General features: G+C 43.9%; 1 pseudogene; it reads right to left on the bottom strand.

Annotated features, from left to right (window-relative positions):
- Nucleotides 1-818: 818 nt before the first annotated feature.
- LOC122476028 lies at nucleotides 819-3,687 on the bottom strand (annotated as a pseudogene).
- Nucleotides 3,688-6,889: the final 3,202 nt, after the last annotated feature.

The raw sequence follows: 6,889 nt of genomic DNA, 5'->3' as shown, positions 1-6,889 counted from the left end.
ACTGACATAAGAATTTAAGACCCCACCTGGCTCTTTTCTGGACTCCTATCCTTCCCTTCTACCCCCAGATTGAACCACATACATCAGTCACCTTTGGAAAGATTCCTAGACGAAAACAAAAATCTAGCTTAACTCACAGTATTTGACCCACACCTTAATATCTTGTTGCTATACTCCAAGCAACTGATCAGATACCTTGGGGCCAGTATTAATCAGATTTGGGACTGAGGATCTTGTATTCAGTCAATGTTCCTGGACCACTAAACTGTCCTCTTCCTATCTACCTGGGAAGCAGATTCCCCCCAGATCATCAGGTTCCCACCCTGCATACTCCTCTTGCCACGTTGTAGGTCGCCATCAGCACTTTGGTAATGGCGACTCGACTTCTAATTACCGGCATACCCTCGAGATGGTGTGGATTCGGTTCTGGAGCACTGCAATGAAGTGAATGTCACAATGAGACAAGTCAAGTGAATCTTTGCATTAAAAAGCACATATGAAAGTTATGTTTACACTATACCATAGTCTATTAAGTGTGTAATAGCATTATGTCAAAAAACAATACACGGCCTTAATTTAGGGGCACGTGGTTGCTCAGTCAGTTAAGCGTCTGACTTGGGCTCCGGTCATGATCTCACGGTTTGTGGGTTTAAGCCCCACATCGGGCTCTGTGTTGACAGCTCACAGCCTGGACCCTGCCTCGGATTCTGTGTCTCTCTCTCTCTCTCTCTCTCTGCCTCTTCCTCGCTCATGCTCTGTCTCTCTCTCTCTTTCTCAAAAATAAACATTTGAAAAAATGTAAAAAAAAAATGCACACCTTCATTGAAAAATATTTTATTGCTAAAAAATGCTAACCATCCTCTGAACTTTCAATGAGTCATAGTCTTTTTGCTGGTGGAGGGTCTTGCCTCAATGCTGACGGCTGCTGACTAGTCAGGGTGCGGGTTGCTGAAGGCTGGGGTGACTCTGGCACTTTCTAAAAATAAGACAACAGTGAAGTTTGCTGCACCCACTGACTCTTCCTTTCACGCACAATGTGTCTGTAGTATGGGATGCTGTTTGATAGGATTTTACCCACAGGAGAATTTCTTTCAAATTGAAATCCATCCTCTCAAACTCTGCTACTGTTTAACAACTAAGTAGGTGTAATATTCTAAACCCTGGGTTGTCATGTCAACAATCTTCACAGCATCTTCACTGGGAGGAGATTCCATCTCAAGAAACTACTTTCTTTGTTCCTCCATAAGAAGCAGCCCCTCATCCATTCAAGTTTTACACAAGATTGTAGCAATTCAGTCACATCTTCAGGCTCCACTTTTTGTTCTAATTCTCTTGCTGTTTCCACCACATCTGCAGTGACTTCATCCACGGAAGCCTCGAACCCCTCAGAGTCATCCATGAGGGTTGGAATCAGCTTCTTCCAAACTCCTGTTCATGGTGATATTTGGACTTCTTCCAATGAATCATGAATGTTCTCAATGACATGTAGAATGGCAAACCCTTTCTGGAAGGTTTTCAATTTGCTTTGCCCAGATCCAACAAAGGAATCACGATCTATGGCAGCAGCAGCCTTCAAAATAAGTTTCTTACATAATAAGACTTGAAAGTCAAAATGATTCCTTGATCCATGGGCTGTAGAAAGGATGCTATATTAGCAGGCAAGAAAACAACATTAATCTCATTGTACATCTCCATCAGAGCTCTTAAGGGAGCAGGTACACTGTCAGTGAGCAGTAATCTTTTGAAAGGAATCTTTTTTTTTTTTTTGAGCAGTAGTTCTCAACAGTGGACTTAAAATATTCAGTGAGCCATATTGCAAACAGATGTGCTGTCATACAGACTTTGTTGTTCCCTTTCTAGAGTACAGGCAGAGTAGTTTCAGCACCATTCTTAAGGTTCTTAGGATTCTCACATGGTAAATTAGCATTGACTTTAAGAGAAAGTCACCAGCTACATGAGCCCCTAACAAGAGAGCCTATGTGTTGAAGCTCTGAAGCCAGACATTGACTTCTCCTCTCTAGCTATGAAAGTCCCAAGATGGCATCTTCTTCCAAGAGGAGGCTGTTTCATCTACACTGCAAATCTGTTGCTTAGCGTCTCCACCTTCATGACTTATCTCGGCTACATCTTCTGGAGAGCTTGCTGTAGCTTCCACATCAGCACTTGCTGCTTTGTGTTGCACTTTTAATAAGTTATGGAGATGGCTTTTGTCTTTCCACCTCATGAACCAACCTCCGCTAGCTTCAAACTTTTCTTCTGCAGTTTCCTCACCTCTCTGAGCCTGCACAGAATTGAAGCAAGTGAGGATGTTGCTCTGGATTACGCTTTGGCTTAAGAGAAGGTTGTGGCTGGTTTGATCTCCTATCCAGACCACTCAGACTTTCTCCAGATCAGCAACACGGCTGCTTCCCTTTCTTCTCATTCATGTGTTCACTGGAGCAGCGCTTTTCATCTCCTCCAAGAACTTGTCCTTTGCATTCACGACTTGGGTAACTGTTTGTTGCAAGAGCCCTGCCTCTCAGCCTATAGGCTGTTGACATGCCTTCTTCACTGAGCTGACTCATTTCTAGGTTTTGATTTCAAGTGAGAGACACGTGACCCTTCCTTTCACTTGAACACTTAGAGACGACTGTAAGGTTACTAACTGGCCCAATCTCGATACGGTCCTGTCTCATAGAATAGAGAGCTCAGAGGAGAGGGAGAGATACGGGGGATTGGCCAGTTGATGGAACGGTCAGGACACACACAACATTTATTAAGTTACGGAAGCATGGTTTGCGGCCTCCCCAAAACAGTTACAGTAGGAACATCTAAGATCACAGAGCACAGGTCACCATACCAAAGATAGTAACAAGGAAAAAGTTTGAAATGTTGCAAGAATTACCAAAGTGTAACACGGAGACACGAAGTGAGCGAATGTGGTCGGAAACCAGTGCTGACAGCCTTGCTTAACGCAAGTTTGCCACAAACCTTCAGTTTGTAAAAAATGCAGTATCTGGGAAGCACAATATAGAGGAGCATCATAAAATATGCCTGTATTAACAAGAAAAGCCAAATATAAACTTCAGCCGTGGCTTAAATTGACTTAGAAACTCATTTCATTAGAGAGATTTGTTAAAAAGCAATATTTAGGAGAAGATTCATTTCTTTAACATTATTCTGTTTTGTATAGGAAATGTGGCACCAATTGCAACTGAATAGCTTCTCCTGGCTCAAGAGGGTGCATGCTGGGTGGGATGCTTTACATTACTCTCAGGGTATGCAACAACAGATTAGGTTAACCATATGAAATTGCTGATATGCAACTGTTTTCGACCTGCAAAAACAGCAGTTTCATACAGTTCAACTTAATAGAATGCTGTTTGTTAAAGAGCGGAAAACTTGCCCGTGAAACTAACCCTTGTGGACTTTCCTCATTTCCTTAGACACTATAGAAGGTCAAATTCAAGATTCCTATAGAGAAAGCACAAACTGAAATTAACAAAAATTACCTAATGAGTGTAAATATTGCAGACCTAGAGATACTCTTTACCCAGCTTTGTTGCTGGTAAATATAAAACCCCTGTTGCAGAGCTGACTGCCTTTATTTGTGGAAAGCCAGTAAGAATCCTGGGGCACCTGGGTGGCTTAGTTGGTTAAGTGTCCAACTCTTGATCTCGGCTCAGGTCATGTGGGATCAAGCCCCGCATCAGGCTTTGCCTGCTTGGGATTCTTTCTCCCTTCTTCTCTCTCTGCCCCTTCCTTGCTCAACCTCTCTCTCTCTCAAAATACATAAATAAAACATTTTTAAAAAGAATTTAAAAAAAAGAAGAATCATAATCCTCCTCTGTTTGGGTGCTATATTTGAAGTCCAGTCTCACTGACTTTGCACAAAAATTTCTGGAATCACCACTTAGCAACTTTGTCAAAGATAGTTCATGAAAACCCTATGCAGTTCAATTTTAAAATTTTTGAAGGATTTGAATAGCTTACAAGCAAAAGTGATCATGTCTTTGTATACACACTGCAGGTAAGCCACGACCGAAACAGTGAGATCTGGAAAACACCTATAGTGGCCCTTTCTCAGTAGCTGAAACTCCCATCATTCAGCACTCCTTAATTAACACTTGAAGGGCTTAATAAAATTTCAGGTATGCCATATGGGAGAGACAGCACATAAATTTATTCATTCATTCATTCATTCATTCATTTTTTTTGTTTGCTTATTCATTATTGATTTCCTTGTTTACTTATTTATTTTGACTGTTTTTATTTTCTTATTCTTTTGTAAAGTTCTTTTTACATTTTTTTTAAACGTTTATTTATTTTTGAGACAGAGAGAGATAGAGCATGAACGGGGGAGGGGCAGAGAGAGAGGGAGACACAGAATCGGAAGCAGGCTCCAGGCTCCGAGTCATCAGCCCGGAGCCCGACGCGGGGCTCGAACTCACGGACCGCGAGATCGTGACCTGAGCTGAGGTCGGACGCTTAACCGACTGAGCCACCCAGGCGCCCCTGTAAAGTTCTTATTTTAATTCTAGTTAGCTAACATTTGGTGTTATATTAGTTTCAGGTGTACAATATAGCCATTCAACACTTTCATACACCGCCCTGAATGGCACATAAATCTATAGCCAGACATATATTTATACCTTAGTATGAGCTGTTTAGTATATCAGCTATTTTGATAATCTGGTACGATGGCACGCAATACAGTGAGGGGTAAGGAGGCAGCAAGTGTAAAGGTCTTTATCACAGGACAAGTTTAATTCGTGTGTGACCACAGAGCGTCTATGTCAATGGGGTGAAGGCAGAAGGCCAAAGGCATGATATTCCAAAATAGTGGAGGCTCAACAAAAATTTTCCCACGTCGTAATTTTCAGGAAGTTCTACTCTTTCTTAAAATTTTTTTAATATTTATTTTTGAGAGAGAGAGAGAGCGGGGGAGGGGCAGAGAGAAAGGGAGACACAGAATCCGAAGCAGGGCTCCAGGCTCTGAGCTGTCAGCACAGAGCCTGACTCAGGGCTCGAACTCATGAGCCGCGAGATCATGACCTGAGATGAAGTCGGACACGTAACCGACTGAGCCACCCAGGTGCCCCTCTACTCTCTCCTACAGAGCGGGACGCCTGCCTTGTAAAAGGAGTATATTTCTGAGAGATGAATCTTCTGAGACATTTTGATATAGTGTGGCTGGTATATGGTAAAGGCTCCATGATAATTACTAATCAAAAAATTCCTGGGGCACGCTGGCACCCCCACACAAAGTGAACGCCTGCAAACCCCTCCCCAGATAAGGATCCAGGGTCCCAGGTTATTCTTGGCCTTAAAGTGACTTTTCTGGTGACACTTTTGGAGTTAGGTTTGCGAAGGCATAGACTCAGCCTAGTGGAAAATCATGTCCTGAGAGCTGCCTGTAGTGACAGGGTGCAGGCCACCACAAACTCAGGCTTTCTCAGAGATTTCCCCTGTCTTTGAAGTCCTAACTTGGCTCCTGCTTGATAGACAGTAATGCAGGGACACCCGGATATCTCAGTAGGTTAAGCCTCTGACTTGGGCTCAGGTCATGATCTCGCAATTCATGAGTCTGAGCGCCACGTCGGGTTCTGTGCTGACAGCTCAGCCTGGAACCTGCTTTGGATTCTGTGTCTCCCTCTCTCGCTGCCCCTCCCCTGCTCATGCTCTCTCTCTCTCTCTCTCTCTCTCTCTCAAAAATAAACACTAAAAACAGTGTCTCTTAAAAAAGAGAGAGAACAGTAATGGAGAGTATTACAATCGAGGAGAGGGGCGCCGGGCTGGGACAAGCTCTCTCCAGCCTTCTTCAGCCAAGCCTTAGGAAGGGCTGAGGAGAAGAGGGAAGGGCAAACGACACAGTCCGGAGCTGTATGTTAGATTCACAGAGCCCCAGAGCGGGAAACTGTGGCCCAGAAAGCATCATGGCCACGTTTGTTTGTTTCTTCCTCTGTGACGGAGACTGGCAAGCCTTCACCGCCACCCAACCCCCCCAACTAAATACTCAATGCCTAACTGGAAACTCAAGACACTCCTTCTATAATCACATCTTCATGGCAACAATCTTGAAATGAACCTCAAGAAGTGATACTGGGGCCAGGGCCAGCAAACTGCACCCCACTGATAATCCAGGGTACTGGTCTCCAGTAAGCCGGGTGTTCTAACCTTCATCATCCCTCCTAGGAATGTGACAACTTCCTCCTAGGAAACTGACAATAATTTCAGATGATTCTTACTCAAAACCAGGATCATTCAGTTGTTAGACTAACACTCACTAGGCTCCCAGTCGCCCTCAGTCACCGATGAAGTCCTGAGGTAACGGCCCCTCCATGCTGTCCGGAAGCTTCTCCATGTATATTCTATGCTCCGTCCTCCTCCTCTTGGCTCTCAGATTTTTTTACACTCATTCAACACAGGCTGCCTCTATTTCAGATTCTGTGGCCTCTATCGACATACAATTAATTTACATGGAGCGTGGCAAACAACTTAGGATCCAAGGGGAAGATCAGCCTGGCCCTTCCACACCCTGGCACTACTCGCCATGGAAACAGAACCCACGTCCAAAGCTAAAGGACTCCTCAGACAGGTGGACTCAAGTGGTAGGAGGCATTACACATGCAACACGAGGAGACACAGGTTCTAATCCTACCTCAGGTGTGAGATAGAATCTTACACTGAAGGTGTGAGAGTCAGGGTCACCCACTACCATATGGGTGGGAAGCTTTTGAATCTCATTCACATGATTTTCATTTTTATGGAACATACCATAGGACTTTTCCCTTAGAAAGGCTCATTCGTCCTCTGGTTTGCCTCCAAATTATAGATCTTATCACCGTTCCGTCTTTTTAGGGGGAGAATGGTAACTCCACCCAAGGCAAGTTTAAATCAATTGAAGTGA

The sequence above is a fragment of the Prionailurus bengalensis genome, chromosome E4 (assembly GCF_016509475.1).
Source record: "Prionailurus bengalensis isolate Pbe53 chromosome E4, Fcat_Pben_1.1_paternal_pri, whole genome shotgun sequence".
NCBI lineage: Eukaryota > Metazoa > Chordata > Mammalia > Carnivora > Felidae > Prionailurus > Prionailurus bengalensis.
This window is presented reverse-complemented; position numbering and strand designations above follow the sequence as displayed.